This window comes from Vulpes vulpes, chromosome X (genome assembly GCF_048418805.1).
Source record: "Vulpes vulpes isolate BD-2025 chromosome X, VulVul3, whole genome shotgun sequence".
Taxonomy (NCBI): domain Eukaryota; kingdom Metazoa; phylum Chordata; class Mammalia; order Carnivora; family Canidae; genus Vulpes; species Vulpes vulpes.
Window position 1 is genome coordinate 89,027,681 of NC_132796.1, and position 23,112 is coordinate 89,050,792.

Genomic DNA, 23,112 nt, shown 5'->3' on the forward strand with positions numbered 1-23,112 from the left:
TCTATATTCTTTCAGGCAGTTAAGGGGAAGGTCAAATTTTCTTACGGAGTACTTTAGGCATTGATTATTTTGAGCTCAAAATAATCTTCCTGCCAAAGTGGCATATCTTGGGGTGGCTTACGCTTGGCCCCAACATGTGGAAAATAAAAAACACATACTTAAGCAAATAATGGGTCAAATAAGAAAAATACAAAGTTAAGTATTTTGATACAAATGAAAAAGTAAACACAACAGACTGAAAATATGAACTGCAGTGAAAGCAGTGTGGAGATAAATTTACACTTGTAGGGATACCTGGGTAGCTTAGCGGTTGAGTGTCTGCCTTTGGCTCAGGGCATGATCCCGGAGTCCTGGGATAGAGTCCCACGTCAGGCTCCCTGCATGGAGCCTGCTTCTCCCTCTGCTTGTGTCTCTGCCTCTGTCTGTCTGTCTGTCTCCGTGTTTCTCATGAATAAATAAACTCTTTTTTAAAAAATTGCACTTGTAAATAGTTTATTTTTAAAATTTTTATTACTTTTTATTTTTAGAGAGGGAGAGAGAGGAGGAGGAGAGGAGTAGAGGGAGAGGGAGAGAGAAAATTGCAAGCAGTCTCCACACCCAGTGCAGAACCTGTTATGGGGCTCAGTCTCACAACTCTGAGATCATGACCTGAGCTGAAATCAAGAGCTGGACGCTTAACTGCCTGAGCCAGCCAAGTGCCCCATCATTCTCTTTTATTTCTAACAGGTCTTTCCAGATAGTCTATTTCTTTTTGAGTCAGTTTCACTAATTTGTGTCATTCTAGGAATTTGTTCATTTCATCTCAGTTATCTATTTTGTTGACATACTTTGTTGGCATACTCTTATAATTCTTTTTTGTTTTTATAAGATTATTAGTAATCTCTCATTATTTACTTCTGATCTTAGTAACTTATGTTCTCTCTCTCTCTCTCTCTCTCTTTTCTTTTTTGGTCAGTCTAGTTAAATGTCAATTTTGTTGATATTTTCAAAGAACCAACTTTGAGTTTCATTGGTTTTCTCTATTTTTAAATTTTCTATTCATTAATTTCTGCTCTAACCCTTATTTCCTTTTCTGCTTTCTTTGGGTTGAGTTTTCTCTTATTCTCATATCTTAAGATTGTTGATTTGATATCTTTCTTTTTTAATGTAAACATTTACAGCTGTAAATTCCCCTCTAAATACTGCATTCAATGTTTTCATATGTTTTATTGTCATTTTCATTCATCGCAAAGTGCCTTCTAATTTCCATTGTGATTTTTTTCTTTGATCTATTGTTTATGCTGTTCTTTAATTTTCACATATTTTTGCATTGCCCAAATTTCTTTCTGTTTTTAATTTCCATTTCCATGCCATTATGATCTTCGACATACTTTGTAAAATGATTTTAATTCTTTAAAATATTCTGAGGCGGGGATCACTGCATGGCTCAGTGGTTTAGCACCTGCCTTTGGCCCAGGGCGTGATCCTGGGGTCCCGGGGATCGGGGATCGAGTCCTACATCCGGATCCCTGCATGGAGTCTGCTTCTCCCTCTGCCTATGCCTCTACCTATGTCTCTGCCTCTCTGTGTCTTTCATGAATAAATAAATCTTTAAAAAAAGGTCAGAAATTAAAGGGGTGCCTGGGTTGCAAGAAGTAATCAAAAATAAAGATAAAGAGATAATCTTAAAAGCAGACAAAGGAAAACAAGAGAATACCCATAAGACTTTTAGCTGATTTTTTTTAGCAGAAACTTTGCAGGCCAGAAGGGAATGGTATGATATATTCCAAGTGGTTAAAGGAAAAACCTACAACCAAGAATACTCTTCCCAGCATGGTTATCATTCAGAATTGAAGGAGAATCCTAGACGAAGTAAAGCTGAAAGAATTTATCACCACTAAACCAGCCTTACAAGAAATGTTAAAAGAACTTGTTTAAGTAGAAAAGAAAAGGCCATAACTAGAAGTAAGAAAATTATGAAAGGAGAAGATTGCAGTGGTGAAAACAAACACACAGTAAGACAGTAAAGGTAATAGATCAGTCATTTATAAAGCTAATATGAAGGTTAAGCACAAAAGTAGTGAAATCAATTACACCTACAAATATAAGGAGAAATAGGAGTCATGGCTTTAGAAGTTATTCCCCATGATCTCCTTATTGACTACAAATAAATTTACAGAAAAACTAGTTAAGGGATACTCAAAATGATATAGACCATGACATCATTTACATACAATATGGAGAGGGGATAAAAATACAGTGCTTTTAGAATGTGTTTAAACCAAAAACCTATAACATACACAAAAAAAGAGAAAGGAATCCAAGCAAAGCAGTAAACAAAATCATCACACCACAAGGGAAGGGAGCAAGAGAAGAACTCTTCCCACAAGGGAAGAGAAGAGAAGAACTGCAAAATAACCCAAAAACAATAAAAAAAAATCACAGTAAGTACATACTTATCAATAATTACTTAAAAAAATAATTACTTTAAATGTAAATAGATTACATGTTCCAATCAAAAGACATAGGGTGGCCAAATGGGTAGAAAAAACAATGCCCAGCTATATGCTGCCTACAAGTGACTCACTTCAGACCTAAAGACATGTACAGAATAAAAGCAAAGGGATGTAAAAGGCATTTCATGAAAATGGAAACAAAAAAGCTATGGTAGCAATACTTATATCAGACAAAATAGGCTTCAAATGGAGTGTATTAAAAGATAAATGTATTACATAACGACAAAGGGATCAGTTCCACAAGAGGATGTAAGAGTTGTAAACCTCCCAACGTAGGAGTACCTAAATATATAAAGCAAAAATGAACAGACGTAAAGGGAGAATTGACAATAATAATAGGGGACTTTAATGCCCCTCTTACATCAGTAGATAGATAATCCAGACAGGAAATCACTAAGGAAACAGTGGCTTCAAATGACACATTAGGCCAGGCAGACTAATAGATACATACAGAACATTCCATCCAAAAGCAGTGGAATACACATTCTTTTCAAGTACACCTGGAACATTTCCCAGCATAGGTCACATTTTAGAGTACAAAACAAGTTTCATTAAATTTAAAAACAGAAACAGACTCATAAATACTGAGAAAAAACTGGTGGTTGCTAGAGAGGAGGTTGTGGGGAGATGGGCAGAATGGGTAGAGGGTAATTAAGAGGGACAAAATTCCATTATAAATGTCATGGGGATGGAAAGTACAGCATTGGGAATATAGTTAATTATATTAATAACTTTGGTAAATAAACGTATCGTGGTAGACATTGTGTAATGTTTATAAATGTCAAATCACTATGTTGTACATCTGAAGCTAATATAAAAGCTTGAGTAAGGTGTTTTTGGCTGTACAATATTAAGTAGTGAAGTTCATTTTGTGCCCAGAGTCCATATGCCCCATACGCTTGACTTTTCCAGGATCTGTTTGCTGAGATCCCTCTGACTGGAAGTAGATCTGCCTTATAAAGCTCTTACTGTGTGCTTCCGGCCTGGTGTTTAGTTGGCCCCCTCCATAAGGATGGCTGCTGGGGAGGAAATTAAACATCTGAGTCCTCTGCGACTGCATTTCTCATCCTGGGATGCCAGGCTGGGTGCTCCCTGGGTCTGGATTCCTTTCTATACCACACAGTGCCCCCTGGTTTGTCCTAGTCTCATATCCCAGCTGCCAAGCACCCAGGCCTCCTTTACTTCTCCATCGATAGAGGCTGTGAAGCCAGGCTGCAGACTGAACACATGGTGACTCTATCTCTCCACTGTTTTTCCTCCTCCACCTCTGCCTCCACTCGGTGCTCTCCTCCGCCAAGCCAACACCTCACCTTGTAGGCAGAGAGGGTCATTCGCTGAATAGGGACAAAAATGAAAGCCAGTGGGTTGGACTGGAAGGTGACTGCTAGGGACCTTTTGGGCCTGAAGAATCTGATGGGACAGGACAGAGTGAGAGTGGCCAGTCACTGCAGGAGACAAGAGCCTAGGTTGGGACTATTGTGCTCCCCTTCCAGGGGTTGCTACCTGCCCAGCCTGGCAGATAGAGGGTTCCTGGTACCGTGTTCCTTCAGCTGCCAGAGTCAGGGGCTGTGGTTGGAGCATGATGCTCATCTGAGCATATAGGTTTTCTTCACAGGAATGAAAGTAGAAGGAAAAGAAAAGGGGGGAATGGAAAGAGTTGGGTATATGGAGCACTTCCTGGCAGGCCCTCTTTAGTGGTCCAAGCTTGTGGGATACCGGTGGCTACTGACTGGGCTCTACACATTTAAGCACACATGTGTTTCCATTATGCCTGGAGGAAGTAATCTGGATGCTTTCCTGGTGGTCCATGGGGAAGAGGAATGAGCCAGTTTCAAAGAAGGCCTTCTCCATGACAGCCATCCCATAAAGGGAGGGTTCTGACTTCAGAAGATTACTATTCAACAGGCATTGCAGGGCATCAGAGAGGTAGTGAAATTGAAGCCCAGTTAGGGAAATATACTTGGCCAAGGTCAAACAATGAGTTAAGGACACAGCTAGATACATTCATTCACACATTCATCCATTTATTTACTCATCAGGCACTGTTTACATATCTGTTGTATTCCAGGTACTGTGATAGACACGGGGGGTATAGCAATGCTGAGACCAGCCGGGCCCTACCCTCCTGGATTCCCTAGTCCTGAGTACTGAAAAGTGAATGAACTAATTACCATTTATATTTCTGGGATTGGAGATCAAGGATCATATAAATCTCTATAGACCAATTCTGCCTATACTTCAGCCTTTTTTCCTCCTCTCCCTTCTTAGTCCCTGGGTTCTAGTCATTTGGGCCTTCAAAACACACCAACCTCATTGCCACCTTGAGTCCTTTGCACTCACTGTTCTCTTTGTCTGGAATACTCTCTCTACAGGTCTTTGTATGGTTGCCTCCTTCATAGCATTCATGACTGCTTGGATGCCACCTCCTCAGAAGCCTTTTCTGAGCCCCTGAGCTAAAAGCCACCCCCCCCCCTCAGGGTTTGGTTATTTGCTTTCTTGTTTCATCTCTGTCTCCTTCCTAGAGGACAGCACTCAGTACTTAATCTGTGCCTGGCACATAGTAAGTACTCAGTTAATATCTTCCAGTGGTCATAGAAAAGGCTCACAGACTCCTCTTCTTCCCATAAGGCCTCTGAGCACTTTGGGTTCGAAATCTTTGTAGAGGACAGACACTCTCAATTTACAAAGAGTAAATTGAGTTCCAGAGAGAGGCAGTAACTGCCTGAAGATTCATAAAGTTCCAATAATCTCTTACCTCACCCTTATGCTCCCCCAGTCTTGGGGACATCAGAGCCAGTTCGTTTTTTTTTCTCAAGATTTTATTTATTTAAGAGAGAATGAGTGAGCAAGAGAGAGAGCACAAGCTAGGGGAAATGCAGTGGGAGAGGGAGAAACAGACTCCCCGCTGAGCAGGGACCCTGATGAGAGAGGCTCTATCCCAGGATCCTGGGATCATGACTGGAGCTGAAGGCAGTCGCCTAACTGACTGAGCCACCCAGGTGCCCCCGAGCCAGTTCTTCAGACATTTCTTCTCATTGCAGGGAGAGGTGCACTGAGACCCTAAGAGACTGTTATATCCCAAGGACACTCCATCCGAAATCAACAAATTCTCTCTGTTTTTGTGTAACTGGGAGCATCTTTGCCTTGATTTCTGAAAGATAGCTTTGCTGGTTGTAGAGTTCTTGGTTGACAGCTTGTGGTTTTTGAGCCCTTTGAATGCTATCCAGCTTCATCAGAAATGCACATTTACACACCAACTGCCCATGGTTATTGGTCCGTGGCTGTCCCTGAGAGCATTGATTCCCCAGCATTTCCAGCCTTCCATGCACAGGTAGAGGGGCTTCAGTCCACAGAGGAAATGGGGCAGGTGGATGTTGGGCCCAGCACATATGGCTGAGGAGTTGTGGTAGGACATTCACATCACCTGCTATAGCTGACTTGCCAAGGTAACACAGCAGCAAGGCCACGATTTGAGCTCAAGGTCATGTGACAGCAAAGTCCTATTCTTAGCTGCTACTTGATTTGGTGAATGGAGAGGTTGGAAAAGAGTAGCAGATGTTTGCTTAGAAGGTCTGTGAAGATTGCTTACCTGGACTGCTTCTCACGTCCATATTCCACAGATTGGCAGACACACCTGCTCTGTGCCCATCCTCTGGCTGGCCTTTCAGGTCACAAAGAGTAACCAGGGATGTTTCATGCCCTCAAGGTAAATATGTCTGCTGGGAGATGGTCATCTTAGGGGATAAACCCACACTTTGTTCCCCATCCCATCTCTGTTGACTAGGGAGTCCTTCCTGGAGGAAGTGTTGCCCAAGCACTGCCGAGGACTTTTGGGGGTTATCAAGCCTATTCCTTTCACTTTACAGATGAGGGAACACAGGACTATAGCAGAAAAATGGCCTGCAAAAGAGGGCACAAGGGGGCATTCTGGAGGCCAGCCTCTGAGTGGCCGTGCCCTCCCTTGGGTTCTAGTACCATATTCAGACACTGTACACACTGCCAGATGCAACTGCTCACTGCCTAACCCTTCCATCTCACCCAGAGCTCTTTCCCTCAAAGGGCTGCAGACTCAAGGCTCTGCTCTACGCCTCAGCACTGGGCCATTTTACCTTTAAACGATGTAAACAGCCTCAGCCTCTCCTGAGAGAATTTAGTATAGTGGTGTGGGAGAAGGTGTGTGTGCACACCTTAGGCTGAGAGTGTGAGAGAGTATCTTAAGATTTGGTAAGTTGCTTTTTCTCCTTTGGATTTACATTGTCCTCAGTTGAGTCCTGGAGGGGAAATGAGCCATAGGGGAAAAAGGTAAAAAATAATTATACTTACAAACTTAATAGCATAAATTTCTCAAAGAAACTTTTAACAGATGCTTTCCGTTCCCCCCTTTCCCACAGCTTTTGAAAATATAATGTCTGTTTTATGGAGATATGGACCTAATAATGACCTATAACACAACCCATTTTGGATATTTGGCCAGCGGTACATCCGAATTCCCCTGAAATGAGTTGTTACAGTGACCTAGTCTACTGTATACGGCACTGCAGGGGGCCTTCACAGTCATCAGGTCCATTTTCTTCCTTCCTCAGATAAGGAATGCAGGCCCAGAGCAGTGGAGGGGCCTACTCAAAAGAGCCCTGAGAGCTCTACCTAGGGAGGGCCAGCTTCTGGGTGGCCTTGTCCTCCTTCCTGTGTGTTGAGGTCAATCAGTTTGGGCAACACACCCAGGTTCACAGCCAGATTCCTATCCTAAGCACTTACCACACTGTCCTGCCCAGAACTCTTTCACCTAAAGGGCTGAAGAGTCAAGGCCCCTCCCCAAGCCATGGTACTGGACCTTTTTGCCTCTCAGAAACTTAAACAACCTTCCCTGAAGGCATGCATTATCCACCTTGGAGTTAGTTTTTGCAGGCCTTAAGAGAGCCTTGCAATTTGTACTCTTCTTAAAAGGCCAAATGTGATTCCACAACTCTAAATTTCCCCCAATCTTACAAAGATGTGCCTGCCAATTGGCAGTACAATGCTTAAGGAACAACCAGCTGTGGACTTATGTTGAATTAACTCTCTTAGAAAAGCAGGCCAATAGCTTGGAAACTGTTCTACTGATATTTTAGAATCCAGGAAAACAAAAGACTCCTTCTGAAAGCATGTTCTGTCTTGTTACATAAAGAGACAGAAGAGATTTTAGATTCAGGCATGGATGGCATAATTGGTATCCCTGTCCTCCAAAGCACAGCCCCCAGACAAAACTAGGGCTCTTATGAGAACTGCAGAGTTGGATCATAATTTTCTATTTCAAGGCCAAGAATATTGGTTTAGGAAAAATAATGGAGATAAGACAGAGAATAAGGAGGAGTCTCTGTCTGGTACCCCTTGAATTAGGGAGACCAAAACAAAACAAAACAAAACAAAACCAAAAAAAACCAAAAAAACAAAAACAAAGGATGTTTTGAAATCAGAAGTAGAAAAGAAGGTTGTAGAGACCTAGAGGAGAAATAAATCTATGGCAGTGGCTGAACCCAGACCAGTTGGGGTGTGCGGACATTGGTGGTAAGTGAGGGCTGACCGGTGGGTACTGCCCCAGTGAAGAAGCCAATAGAGCACAAGGAGGTAGCTCTAAAACAGCTGGGCTTTACAAAAGAAAACCTATAAGGGAAACTGATTCATTTGTAAATCAGTCAATTCATATGTAGATTTAGATTAATATGTAAATTGGCCTCTAAGATCTCCTTCCAAGGTCTCCATCACTAGGCAAAGCAATTGGGTTTCCTTCCTTTAACTCCACTGGTCATCCTAAGAGGTTTCATTGGGATTAAAATGTTCATGAAAAATGAGGGAAAATCAGGACTAAGAGGAAGTTTTACAATGTGATTCACCCTGACCTAGGTCCCCAACTCTAACACCCCAAGAAACACAAAATCACATTTGGCCATAATCTTCACCTTAATCATAAGAAATTTCCAAGGATGTCTCATGAATTACATGGACCCACATCAAAATCTGAACTCCAGTAGGGAGTCAGAAATATTTCAAGGTGTTAAATCAGTTCTGATATTTAATTAATATGAAACCTTGGACTTTGGAATCTCACCATGGCCAAATTTGCTAGGTGAATAGATTTTTTTTTTAAGATTTTTATTTATTTATTCATGAGAGACGAGAGAGAGAGAGAGAGAGAGAGAGAGAGAGAGAGAGAGAGAGAGAGGCAGAGACACAGGCAGAGGGAGAAGCAGGCTCCATGCAAGGAGCCCGATGTGGAACCCGATCCCTGTCTCCAGGATCAGGCCCTGGGCTGAAGGCGGCGCCAACCCGCCAACCCGCTGAGCCACCTGGGCTGCCTGAATAGATTTTGTAGTGTTAAAACATTGCTTAACTCTCCACTCAAGTGAGTGTTCAGTGTTTATTTGTTCTGAACTGGAAGCAAGGAAGTTAGTTACTAGCTATGAATTCTGACCAACATGTGGGATGTGAAGAGATGAGGAAGTCATCTTCATAGTCATTGAATTGCTTTTCAAGAGCAGCAACCACAGCCAAGGCCATAAATCAGGTCCATTCACCTCACTGTACTCTTCCTCCCTTTGGAAACATGGGAAAGATTCAATCCACAGGCAAAATAAAAATGATGTTTTGAATAACTCCGTTAACACCCTCCTGTGCACCATGCACAAATTGGCTTATTCTCTCTCATAACTGGTAGCCTTGTCGTATTGTACATAGATATATCAATTAAATAGAATTACATGGATGCCTGGATGGCTTAGTTAGATAAGCGTCTGACTCTTGATTTCAGCTCAGGTCATGATTTCATGGTTGTAGGATTGAGCCCCACATTGGGCTCCATGCTGGGAGTGGACCCTCCTTTAGGTTTTCTCCCTTTCCCTCTACATTTGTCCCCCCTCACCCCCCAGTCTCTCTCTTAAAAAAAAAGAATCACACTAGAAGAGAACTTCAGTTCATCAGGATCATACATGTATTGCAGGAAAAGGCAAATATCCAAATCTTTTTGTTCTTTAAACTGTAGTATGCATTGTGTTTTGTTTTATATACTCTTTAAAGGAAATCCCAGGAGTGAGCATGCATTCAGTCTAAGAGCCTTCATCTTTTCCAGCTACAGTCATGACAATGAAGTTTGATCTCTGGACTGATGTCTGTTAGATACTACAACCTCACAGCAGTTCCTCAGAACATGCTTACTCCTTTCTGACCCTCCATCTTTGCTTGTGCTGTTCCCATTCCAAACCCTTCCTCATCTAGCTCAGTCATTTGGGTCTTGCCTTTTTTCCTCTCAGATTTTCTGCCTCCTTTCACTCACCTCCTTCCTCTTCTTTCCCTGTCTCAACCTACCTATACCGTGATATCTCCCCTCCCTGAACCATAGAGGAGGCCCGAAGTATGGATCACACATTAAGAGACAACAGCTGTAACCCATGGCCTCCCACCGAAAACTGTTTTGTGGGTGTCATTCTTATGTTCCCTACCTGCACAGTCAGCACTTGAATTGTCCGACTGGGTGACCTACTGTTTTGTTTCCACACTTGAAGCTTTGGGTGTGCTTTACACGTAGTAAAAAATGAGCAATGATTATAGTAACAGCTGAAACTTTTGGCAGGCTTACTGTGTGCCAAGTACTATGCTGAGCAATATGCATGAATTAGGATCATTGCTATTTTATAGATGAGAAAATAAAGACAGGGAGAGAGTGATTATTTGCCTGGATCACAGAGCTGACAAGTGGTACAGTGGAATTTATTCATCATATATTCCATTCGGTTCACTAACTAGACTCTCAGTTTGAGAAGAAAATGGTTACATGCATATTTTCACATATCTTTTGGTTTTTACAATTTATTTATTTATTTTAGGTGTGGTGCACGCAAGTGTGTGTCGGGTGGGATAGAGGGAGAGGGAGAGAGAATCTCCAGCAGACTCCCCACTGAGTGCAGAACCAACTTGGGACTTGATCCCATGACCCTCAGATCATGACTTGAGCTGAAATCAAGAGTTGGATGCTTAGCTGACTAAGCCACTCAGGTGATCCCCAAATTGGTTGTTTTTTAAAAAAGAGAGAAAAAGCCATCACCCTTTCCTAAGTGAATGGTAGTCAGTCTGTGGACATATAATATCATTGCAGTTTGTAAGCCTTACATGTTAAAAAGCAAGAAAAGGGGCACCTGGGTGGCTCAGTGGTTGAGCATCTGCCTTTGGCTCAGGTTGTGATCCCGGGGTCCTGGGATCAAGTCCCTCATCAGGCTCCGCTCAGGGAGCCTGCTTCTCCCTCTGTCTGTGTTTCTGCCTCTCTCTCTGTGTGTCTCTCATGAATCAATAAATAAAATATTTAAATATATATTTAATTTAAAAATAAAAAGCGAGACAAGATCAAAGCTTGGATATGGCCAATATCTCTGCTCATTTGAATTTAATATTTTCAAGAGATGCCTATTTTGGTGAATCTTCCAGTTTATTGGTATGGTTTAACTAAAGATATCCGTATTCAGAAGTCTAGTTCTTTCTTTTTTGAAGTAAAGGGAGCAAAAAGCATTTTCCCCATTAAATGCAAACTGCCGCAGCCACTGTGGAAGACAGTATGGAGATTCCTCAAAAAGTTAAAAATAGAACTACCTTATGATCCAGTAATTGCGCTACTGGGTATTTACCCAAAGAATACAAAAACACTATTTGAAAGGATATACTATTTACCTTTACCCAAAGAATACAAAAACACTATTTGAAAGCACCCCTGTGTTTATTGCAGCATTATTTACAATAGCCAAATTATAGAAGCAACTCAAGTGTCCATCAGTGATGAATAGATAACGAAGATGTGGTGTATATATTCAGCCATAAAAGATAGTGAAATCTTGCCATCTGTGACAACATGGATGGAACCAGAGGGTATTATGTTAAGTGAAATAAGTCGGGCGCCCAGGTGGCTCAGAGGTTTAGCGCTGCTTTTGGCCCAGGGCATGATCCTGGAGACCCGGGATCAAGTCCCACATCAGGCTCCCTGCATGGAGCCTGCTTTTCCCTCTGCCTGTGTCTCTGCCTCTCTCTCTGTGTCTCTCATGAATAAATAAAATCTTAAAAAAAAAAAGATAAGTCATTTGGAGAAAGACAAATACCATAGAATTTCATTCATATGTGGAATTTAAGAAACAAAACAAATGAAGGGGAAAAACAGAGACAACCAAAAAACAGATTCTTACCTATAGAGAACAAACAGATGGTTACAAGAGAGGAGGTGGGTGGGTGGAGGGTGAAAGGGGATTAAGAATATACTTACCACCATTTGCTTCAACGTGGATGGAACTGGAGGGTATTATGCTGAGTGAAGTCAATCGGAGGACAAACATTATATGTTCTCATTCATTTGGGGAATATAAATAATAATGAAAGGGAATATAAGGGAAGGGAGAAGAAGTGTGTGGGAAATATCAGAAAGGGAGACAGAACATAAAGACTCCTAACTCTGGGAAACGAACTAGGGGTGGTGGAAGGGGAGGAGGGGGGGGGGGGTGAATGGGTGACGGGCACTGAGGGGGGCACTTGACAGGATGAGCAGTGGGTGTGTTGGCAAATTGAACACCAATAAAAAATAAATTTATTATAAAAAAAATAATTCATAGATTAGGGCAGCCCGGGTGGCTCAGGGTTTTAGCGCCACCTTCAGCCCAGGGCCTGATCCTGGAGACCCGGGATGGAGTCCCACATCAGGCTCCCTGCATGGAGCCTGCTTCTCCCTCTGCCTGTGTTTCTGCCTCTCTCTCTCTCTGTGTCTCTCATGAATAAATAGATAAAATCTTTTTAAAAAAATTTCATAGATTAATGTGGAAACCAGTAAGATATTAAATCTGATTCAAATGAGAAAAAAAAAAGAATATATTTACCATGATGAGCGCTGAGTAATGTATAGAATTGTTGAATCACTATGTTTTACACCTGAAACGAATATAACACTATGTGATAACTATACTGGAATAAATTTTTTTTAATAATTAAAAAGCAAAAAACAGGGCAGCCTGGGTGGCTCAGTGCCACCTTTGGCCCAGGGCATGATCCTGGAGACCCGGGATCGAGTCCCACGTCGGGCTCCCTGCATGGGGCCTGCTTGCTTCTCCCTCTGCCTGTGTCTCTGCCTCTCTTTCTCTCTGTGTGTCTCATGAATAAATAAATAAAATATTTTTTAAAAAAGCAAAAAAACATTTTTTCTACATCATCTTTTAAGAATTTTTATTTTTATTTTTTATTTTATTTATGATAGTCACACAGAGAGAGAGAGGCAGAGACACAGGCAGAGGGAGGAGAAGCAGGCTCCATGCACCGGGAGCCCGACGTGGGTTTCGATCCCGGGTCTCCAGGATCGCGCCCTGGGCCAAAGGCAGGCGCCAAACCGCTGCGCCACCCAGGGATCCCTTTTCTACATCATCTTATGATACATTTTGGCATTTGTTAATGTCATATATGCCAGTCACTACTCCAGTATATCCCCTCTGTTTCACTGATAAGTATTACCCTTTGGAGCCAACATTAGTCTTAATGTTTCGTAGTTTGTTCTAATAAATATGTGGTCATTTGAATCTCTTATGTACTTTTTAGACTGTTCTTTTGTTTTCCTGCTTATTTTTTCATTTTAATTAAAATTGTGTTAAAATTAGAAAATCAAAAAAAAAATTAGAAAATCACTTGGAGCAAATGGTCATATGTACACATATGCTGTCTTCCCATCCAAGAGAATATCTATAGTGAATCATTTTGCAAATAATATCTAAATCTTACGTATTCTGTCAGCATTGCTTATGTCAGAATTCTGGCCATCTATCAGTGGCCCCTAATCTCTCTTTAGCAAGAGGGTCGAATTCTCTTTGTAACCTTCAGTAGCTAAGTATAAGTTGCACAGAAGCTCTTTACACAGACCTAGTTTTGCTTGAGCCTTAACCTTCTTTCTCTGAGGCCAATAATATCTAGGAGGCCTGATCTTTGCCCTTTTCTTTCTGACATCCAGAACATTCTGGAAATAATTGCTATCCATTCCATAGAGTCTGTACCACCCCATTTACTCCTACTCACCTGTTTTTGTCCTTCTATCAGCATCTGTAAAACACTTGGGGATCAGGAGATATTCGGAAAAGGTAAAAAACGGGGCTCCTGGGTGGCTCAGTTAGTTAAGCATCTGACTTTGGTTTAGGTCATGATCTCAGGGTCCTGAGATCAAGTTCCACATCAGGCACCCTGCTCAGTGGGGAGTCTGCTTTTCCCTCTCCCTTTGCCCCTCTCCCTGCTCATGCTCTCTCTATCCCTAAATAAATAAATAAAATTTTTAAATATAAAAACACGGGGTGCGTGGGTGGCTCAGCGGTTGAGCGTCTGCCTTCAGGTCAGGGCGTGGTCCTGGGATCCAGTCCCACATCAGGCTCCCTGCCTGGAGCCTGCTTCTCCCTCTGCCTCTGTCTCTCTCTCTCTCTCTCTTTGTGTCTCTCATGAATAAATAAAATCTTAAAAAAAAAAAGAAAAAACCCAACATTTTGATGTTATCATAGGTGTATGCATACGTCCAAACTCATCAAAATGTATATGTTAAATATGTGCATTTTTATGATTACATATACCTCAATGAAGCTGAAAGAAAGAAAACAAAGTTTTTGCTAAATTGGTAAATTTGGTAAGCTTTGGGGAATTAGTCATATGGTAACTTGATCCTTCAAAGAATGGCTTGTTTACTTGGTCAATTATGTGACTTGGCTTTTGGTAAAATGGCTCTTGATTAACTGACTTAGTGCCAAATCCGTGACTTCTAATACCAAGCAAATGAGGCAGAATTTTTATCCACAGATAGATCCTCTTTAGAACTTCCCCATGGAAACCGGTGCTTTGTCATGAGAAGGAAAATTCTGGGATTTTATCCCACATAACCATGGGAACAAATCTCTCTTGACTTTCCTTTTCAGTGGCCATTTCTAGTTCCTTTCTCCCTTTACTTTCTGGATGACAGGCTAGATGGGCAGAAGGGATGGGAAGTGTCAGGGGTCTAGTAAAGTTTAGAGTCTGGGTGGTCAACGGGGAGAACCACTGTAGGGTCTTTGTGTGTAGGACCCGCTCCTCGCAATCCTTGATATTTGTTGAGAGCAGCAGCTACTGGAGAAGCCCCAGAAGTCTTTCAGCATGTGTTCCCCAGAGTTCCCAGAAGGGAAATGTATGACTGCTGCTATGGCAACCATTTCAACCAATGGGATCTAAAGCTGAAGCATTTCTGCCTGCTTCAGTTCTGGCAAGGAGGAGGAAATGGGAGACAGTGGAGAGAAGGAGAGTATAGTCAGGCCTAGTAATTATCTGACCTCAAGAAGAGGACCAGTCTATAGTATTCATACTGTTTCTTTCCAGCAGAAGATGAGCGTGCTAGGCTGTGCCAGGATGAAGAATAATGACAAGCCTCGCCTGTGGTATGTATTGGGGGTCCTTATTTGCTAGTCATTGGGTTAAGGGCCCAGTATGTGTTAGGCCATTTCTTCTCACAATAGGTATTAATATTTTCATGTTAGATTTCAGAAAACAGAGACAAAGAGCATTAATTTGCCCAAGGCTCAAACCCAGAGCTTCTGTGCTTTTTCCTTGGTTATTCCCAGATTCTGAGATCAGGGCCTCTGTTGTATGCTTGTTGGTTTCCTCTCTTTTTAAAAAATATTTTTATTTCTTTTAAAGATTTTATTTATTTATTCATGAGAGACACAGAGAGAAGGCAAAGACATAGGCAGAGAGAGAAGCAGGCGCCATACAGGGAGCCCAATGTGGGACTCGATCCTGGAACTCCAGGATCATGCCCTGAGCCAAAGGCAAACGCTCAACTGCTGAGCCATCCAGGCGTCCCTTTTTAAAAATATTTTTGAATTTATTTATTTGACAGAGAGAGAGAGAGCGAGAGAGAGCGAGCACAAGCAGAGGGAGAGAGAGAATCAGGCTCTTCACTGAGCAGGGAGTCCGCTGATGCGGGACTTGGTCCCAGGACCCTGGGATCATGACCTGAGCCAAAGGCAGATGCTTAAGTGACTGAGCCCTCAGGCGCCCCTTGATGTTTTCCTTTAAAGGTATTTTTTTTTTTTATCAGGGCACCAGGCTGGCTCAGTCCATTGAGCATGCAGCTCTTGATCTTGGGGTCATGAATTCAAACTCTGTGTTGGGCGAGGAGCCTACTTAAAAAAAAGTCTAGGGACACCTGGGTGGCTGAGCGGTTGAGCGCCTGCTTTCGGCCCAAGGTGTGATCCTGGAGTCCCAGGATTGAGTCTTGCATCGGGCTCCCTGCATGGAACCTGCTTCTCCCTCTCTGCCTATGTCTCTGCCTCTCTCATGAATAAATAAATAAATATTTTTTTTAAAAAAAGTCTAAAAACAAACCTAAGGAAAATAAGGATATCTTTTATGAAACACAGATGATAGAGAGTATACTATAATGGTTATCAGCATAGAATCAGGAGCAATTTACATAGTGCTTTTTTTTTCTTCAAATTTTCTTGCTTACAAAATGGGGGGAAAAGTGTTGCCTATTGAATAAGATTTTTATGAGGATTAAATCAAATAATTCATCGAAAGATTAAGAACACTACCTGGCACATTATAGCCTTTTTTCTTAAGGTTTACATATTATTCCTGTAATTTGTAGTAGGAGGAGTATAAATATTCTTTTAAATGGTCTTAATTGGTGATATGAAAAGACCATGCATGATCTGTGTCAGAACCCAGTTTTTTCATTTAGTCCATGAAATCTCCAAGGCTGGGAACCCCTGCCCTTAATCAATGTGCTTTGTATATGGAGTGGTTGATTTCCCATGTTGAAGCAACTGGTCTCCCTCCCAACAAACAAAGGAAAGTACTTTGCTAAGTGTTCTCTCTTTTCAGGAAGAGATGCTGAGCTCGCTGCCTGGAAAACACCAGACACGTTCAGGACTGCCACACAGAGATTGTGCTGCTGAGGTGGCATAGAGGTAAGAGCATGGGAGTGGGGAGGAAGGAATGGGGTAGGTAGTGTGGCCTCATGAGAAGAAGATGAACCGTGGACTCACAGGGTTGCAAACCACAGATCTGCCACATACTGGCTTCATGACTTCAGGTGGGTTGTTTCAGCTGTCTGAGCCTCATCTGAACAATAGGATTATAATAGGAATTGACAGGGCTAAAAAGAAGGTGAAATGAAGGAATTCCTATAGAGCACCCAGAACATGGCCAGGCTTGCTGTAGGTCTTCAAGTAAACATTAGCTTCCCCTTTAATGATGATGAAGAGACTGGTCACAATAGACAGAATAAAAAAATGGGGCATTGGAAAGAGCCTACATCATCCCTGAAGCTGAGAAAGTTTTCTCAGATTCTAGGAACAGGTGTGGCTTGAGCTATCACTGTTAGAGTCAATGCCCAGTTGCCAGGGCATGAGCGGGATTTGTATGGGCACTTATAGCTGAGCATGCAGGTTCCAGAGCTGAGAATACTGTCGGTGATGGTTACCAGCCTCCATTTTGCTCCCTTGTCCAGATCCTGTAAAGCCCATCAGACCAGCTGCTGTGGATGTTGTAGTGCCATGGCAGGCCCCGAACGGTAGCCCTGCCCTCATCCTGTGTGCCCTGTGTTTGTGTGTGGTAGAGGGGGCATGCGGTACCTCTAGAATGGGAGCCGGAAACACCCAACCCCACAGCAAGGGCTTTCCTAAGGGGCAGAGCTCTGACTTCCTTTGTGTCCTGCTTTTGGGACAAGGACAATAAGACCTCTCATAGGAAGTGCTGGGATCATGGGAGAGAGTAAATAGTCTGGCTCCTGGCCAAAAACTTTTGTGTGGTCTTTCAGGCAGTTACAAAGGTTTGTTTGGCAGGTGTCATGGAAGGAGGCTGGTTTCTCCACATCACACTTGCTGCACAGCCAAGATCCTGCATTCTCTGAAGGGAGTAGCAGTCTTGGACTCAGGACCCCTGGTCAACGACACTCTTATATGCATTAGCTGCATTCTTAGCCCAGTTGCCTCTGTTTGGAGGCTGCTTTCTCAGGGGCCTATGGCAGAGGCCTTCCTCAGGCACTTCTGCTAAAGCCTCTTCATGTGGGGCAGTGGAGCACCTAAAGACACATTTTCTCTACTCAGTACTCAGGACTTTTCCACTCCTCACCCTTCGTCCTCCCCTCCTCCTGCCTCTCGGTCCATGAGATGTCAAGAGCCTTCTGGTCAGGGCTTCCTCCGTGGTGCGACAGTTCCTGAATTCCCATGCCAATCCATGTGACCCTTGCTGGAGCTGTTTCGTGGGACAAAATGGAACAGTGGGGTAGTCTGCACCTTCTCTGCTTCACCCCCTGGTCATACTATGCATGGAAGTGTTTACAGGCTCAACTCTTAGTTTTATTTTGACTTTTTGTTTTAACCGGTTACTCTGAAATCTGGCAATTCAACTCTCTATCTCAGCTCAGCTCTTGAAAAAGAGGTTCAGCAAGCAGAGTAGTTGATCAAGCACAATGTTGTTTTCAAAGAGCCCAAAGCCTTAAAATCTCATGGGGCACTTCACCAATAGGGTATTAGCAGAGCGTGCTAGCAAGTCAGCTGCAAGAATCAGAGGGTCTCACAAGGCACTTCACCAATGGGTGTCAGGAAGTGGCAGCAGAGGCCGCCGTGGGGCATTCTTAGGGGATAATAGCAAATTGTTTTTTTTCTTTCTTTCTTTTAAGATTTATTTATTTATTTGAGAAAGAGAAAGAGAACATGAGTTGGAGGGGTAGAGGGAGAGAGAATCTCCAGCAGATTCTGTGCTGAATGCAGAGCCCAACACGGGGCTTGATCTCAAACTCTGAGATCATGACCCGAGTCAAAATGAAGAGTCAGTTGCTCAACCTACTGAGCCATCCAGACACTCCTCAAATTGTTTATATAAGCTTTTTGGTTCCAAGGTGGACCACTGGTCCTTCTCCTTTGCTCCCAGCACCCTGGCTGAAATCGTTGGGTGGATCAAATTAGAAATCCAACAGTGAGGGACTATAAGAAAGCCAGGGAAGCAATTCCCTCACTACTGTTTCCTGTTCTCTGATGACAGGACCAGAAGTTGTCAGAGACTCTGTAAACTGAGTTGCATCCAATGACTGTTCTTAGATCTAAGCAGATCTCTGGTGCCAATAGACAGCCTGCTCTGTGCTTTGTGTTATTGAGACTCATGCTTGTAATAAAAAAATTGCAGAGCTCTTTGAGATTGCTATGTCCAGTGTGCTCTGAGGAGACCTTAGGAACTTGACTAGTTTGCCTCCATGAAGAAAGAGGTAATCTCATTAAACTTCATGAAGGACAGTGACTCCTAGTGATGTGCATCACTGTACACACCCTCCTCCAGAGTGCCTGACAGTAGCCACTTTGCCTAAGGAGGAAGAAGAATCTCCAGAGGTCAGAGGGTAGGATTACCAGAGACCCTCTTCTTCCTCAGCTAGGTACTCTTTGGGCTCTGACAGATTTGGCATGATGAGTCAATAAAAAACTTGTCTGGAGCAACCTTACAGAAGCTGCGGAGGCCCTGTGCCCAGCCTGGTAGTCTTTTGGGCCTGCAGGGAGGGAGTGGGAACAGTGGATGATGAGATGGTTCACCAAAGATTTTGAGGTTTGTTCATGCTGCTCCTGCTGGTTATTGAGCCCAATTAAGCTTCAGAATGAGGTTAGGTCAGTTGCTCAGCAACACAAGCTGGATCTTCACTGAGAAATTTCTTGGAACTGAAAAAGTGACGACTGCAAAAATATCAAATTTGACTGACCAAAGCAATGTCAAAATGGTGATCAAGAGCCCCCTTGTGGACTTTCTGGGCAAGAGGTTTTTCCAAATACAACTCTGGACCCGGTCACCCAGTAACAGGTCTCAAAGGAGGGGATTGAATTGCTCCCCACTAAGGAACTCTGGGCCCGTACCAGGTCATGGGGAACTTGATAGATGGTCCTACCAGGGTCTGCATGATGATGGCCCTCTGCCTCTCCTGGTGAATCAGGCAGGAGTTGAATCAAAGAGCCCCAGTGTCATAGTGTCTTAGCTCAGGGCAGAGTTATTGGCCTGCTGTTGGGCTTTGGTGGATACTGGGCACATGCTCAATGGCTGTGAAATAATCCTAAAACCAGAAATCCCAGTCTTGTCACGGATCCAAGCATATGTCTCAAATCAACTGGTGGAGGTGGTTCAAGAGTCCTCTGTACTAAAATATAAATGGTACATACAGGAATGAACAAAACTCAGCCCAAGTGAGGTCTTATAACTCCAAGAAAAGATCTTAGGAGTGTCCTTCTGGCTCCCTGGCATATTTCCCAAGGAGGTACTGCCTCCACCAGCCCAGTGAGGTCCCAGATATAAAGGCTTCCTGGACTACAAACGGGCCTGTTCACTGTCTGCCCCTCCTGGTTAACTACTAACAAGCAGGAATGGGGTGCAGCTGCCATCCACATTGAGAGAGACTTTTCCCCTACTGAGTGTGGTAAGGGATGCTTAGTGTAACAGGTGGAGCTTCACAAAGGATGAATGGCTGGCTGTCCCTGCCATGTCAACAAAGGAGGCTTGCTATATTTTTCATTGACTGACTTATGTACTGTGGCTAATGGCCTAGACATTTTGGGGGGCCTCTGGCAAGACTCAGATTGGCGTGTAGAACAAGCCTCCCTGTGGGGACTAGCCACTTGGGTAAAAATCAATTCTGCTTCTAATAAGCTTCTTCTGTTACTCACATGGATGCTCACCAAGAAACATTCCTGCACCGACATAGGGGGACATTGCATTGACTGACTGCTCGTCAGTCACGCGTCCTTTACCCCAGAGTGTCCTTTACCCCAGAGCAAGTGGATATGCCTCTTGGATCCACAGAAGATGGCCATCAGGAATTCGTGTAGGGAAGGGAAAATTCTTTCTCTCCCCTTCAGGGTCTTCTAGCTGGACTAAATTAAATTGACGTGAGACAGATTAATGGGAGAAAAAAACAGTGTCATTATGTGGGCACGGAGGCCCAGTAATGAAATGACCACGGCAGGCAGTTTTTATACTTTTTAGACAAAGAGACAATAAACTTGCAAGAAATTGATGGGATAAAGGAAATAGGTGCTAGGGAGCTTTAATTAGTAGGGAATTCTAAGTGGAATTGAGGCTGAGGTAGTAGATTAGGAAAAAAACAACCTGCACGAGGTTTGTTTCTACAGTTTTCTTGGCTTTAAAGTCTTAATCTCTGGTCATAAGGATGTTTTTTTCACTTTTTAGTACAAGGAGGGTATTTTTCACAGGGGATATTTGTTTCCTGCTTTCTTGGGGACAGGAAAGTCTGAGCATCCTTACATTGACTGTTTCTTAACTTTTCTTTAAAATTATGAGTATGCCAAAGTGGCAGATTTGGTGGTGGCTTGCCCATGGCCCCACATCAGAAACCATCCTAGACTGGATCTACATGCATGGGCATGCATGGGCTGCCACTGTTGTCAGAAGAAAACAGAGGGAAAAAGCTCTCTGATGTTGGTTCTGACAGTGATGTCTTGGATGTGACACAGAAAGCACATGCACCAAAGCAGATATAAACAAGTGGGACCACATTAGACTAAAAAGCCTTTGCACAGCAAAGGAAACAATCAACAGAAAGAAGAGGAGAAAATATTTGCAGGCCATATATCCAATAAGAGGTTAATATCTAAAATATAGAAGGAACTCATATAATTCAATAGGTAGAAAACAACTAATGGCCTAAAAAATGGGCAAAGGGCCTGGGTGGACAGTTTTTCAGAGAAGCCACACACATGGCTAACAGGTAGGTGCATGAGCAGGTTCTCAGCATCATTCCCCATCAGGGAAATGCACGTCAAAACCATGTTGAGGGGGCGCCTGGGTGGTTCAGTGGTTGAGTGTCTGCATTTGGCTCAAGTCGTGATCCCAGAGTCCTGGGATTGAGTGCTGCATCGGGCTCCCCGCAGGGAGTCTGCTTCTCCCTCTGCCTATGTCTCTGCCTCTCTGTGCATCTCTCATGAGTAAATAAATAAATAAAAAATCTTTAAAAAAAAAAAAAACCACGTTGAGTTATCACCTTTTGGGAGAGCAAAATTTGCCACCCCAAAATGTATCTCTTTAGCATGAGGATTAATTTAGGCTGATTATTTTTAAGAAACCTCTTCCTTTTTACCTTTACCACTGCCTAAAAGAATTTAGAGAAGAGGACCTCTTCTGGGAAAAGAGCTACCATCCTAGATAATTACAGTAAAGTGTGATGTAGGTGTGGTAGACAGGGATAAGCCCAGCAAAGTCTGTTTGTTAAAATTCCTCTGCATCTTGTTGTGTCTTTCTGGCCCAGCAAATATTCATTTACCAAACATTTATTCTTTTTCATCTTCCTGTGAGTGGCTTTCCTACCCTTTGAAGTCTCAGGGCCCTACCCACTTCTCCTTAGTTCAGGATGGCATCCATCCTTCATTTTGCCTATCTTTGGAATGTCTTAGGTTTATGTGGATTCCCCATAGGTATATGATTAAATCTGTTTTTCTCCTATTATTCTATCTTGTGTCATTTTAATTATTCAGCCAACCAGCCAAAAGAACTAAGAGGGGAAGGGGGAAATTGTCCCTTCAACAACAACCTCACACCTGTTGGGGTGGCTACTATCTAAAAGACTGGAGATAACAGGCATTGGCCAGGAAGTGGGGTAAAGGGAACCCGGTGCACTGTTGGTGGGTGGTGCAGCCACTATGGAGAACAGTGTGGAGGTTCCTCAAAACATTAAAAATTGAATTACTGGGCAGCTCCGGTGGCGCAGCAGTTTGGCACTGCCTGCACCCTGGGGTGTGATCCTGGAGACCCAGGATCGAGTCCCATGTCAGGCTTCCTGTACGGAGCCTGCTTCTCCCTCTGCCTGTGTCTCTGCTCCTCTCTCTCTGTCTCTACGAATAAATACAATCTTTAAAAAAATAATAAATAAAGATTGAATTACTATATGATCTAACGATCCCACTTTTGGGTATATATCTGAAGGAAATGAAGTCAGTCCCCCCCCCCTCTTTTTTAAGATTTTATCTTATTTATTCATGAGAGACACAGAGAGAGAGAGGCAGAGGGAGAAGCAGGCTCCCTGTAGGGAGCCCGATGCGGGACTGGATCCCAGGTCTCCAGGATCAGGCCCTGGGCTGAAGGCGGCACTAAACTCCTGAGCCACCCAGGCTACCCTGAAGTCAGTTTCTTGAAGAGAAACTCCCATGCACTCCCATGTTCATTGCTGTATTATTCAAATATTCACAGTAGCCAAAACATGGAAATAACCTAAATGTCTGTAGATGGATGAATAAAGAAATATATATAAAATATGAGAGAGACATATAATGTGAGATCTAAATATCTGCTGTCATTTGTGACAACATGGATAAAGCTGGAGGGCATTTTGTTATGTGAAATAAGCCAGACAGAGAAAGCTAGATACTGTATGATCTCGTTAATATGTGGAATTTAAAAAAAAATTAAGTCAAACTCATAGAAACATAGAGTTGAATGGTGGTTACCAGAGGCTTAGGCCTGGGGGGCATGAGATGCTGGTCAAAAGAGAAATAAAGTCTGGGGATCTAATGTTTGGTGTGGTGGCCACAGTTAGTAATACTGTACTGTATACTTGACATTTGCTAAGAGAGTC

The 23,112-nt window shown here is 43.0% G+C and overlaps 1 protein-coding gene across 1 annotated transcript in view; it reads left to right on the forward strand.

Moving 5' to 3' along the window:
• LOC112934459 (uncharacterized) overlaps nucleotides 1-23,112 on the forward strand; it is an 84,515-nt gene that overhangs the window by 51,009 nt on the left and 10,394 nt on the right. The window contains exons 2-3 of the mRNA XM_072743514.1: nucleotides 14,865-14,923; nucleotides 16,374-16,459. The gene's annotated coding sequence lies outside the window, so the exon portion shown is untranslated. The remainder of the gene's footprint in view (nucleotides 1-14,864; nucleotides 14,924-16,373; nucleotides 16,460-23,112) is intronic.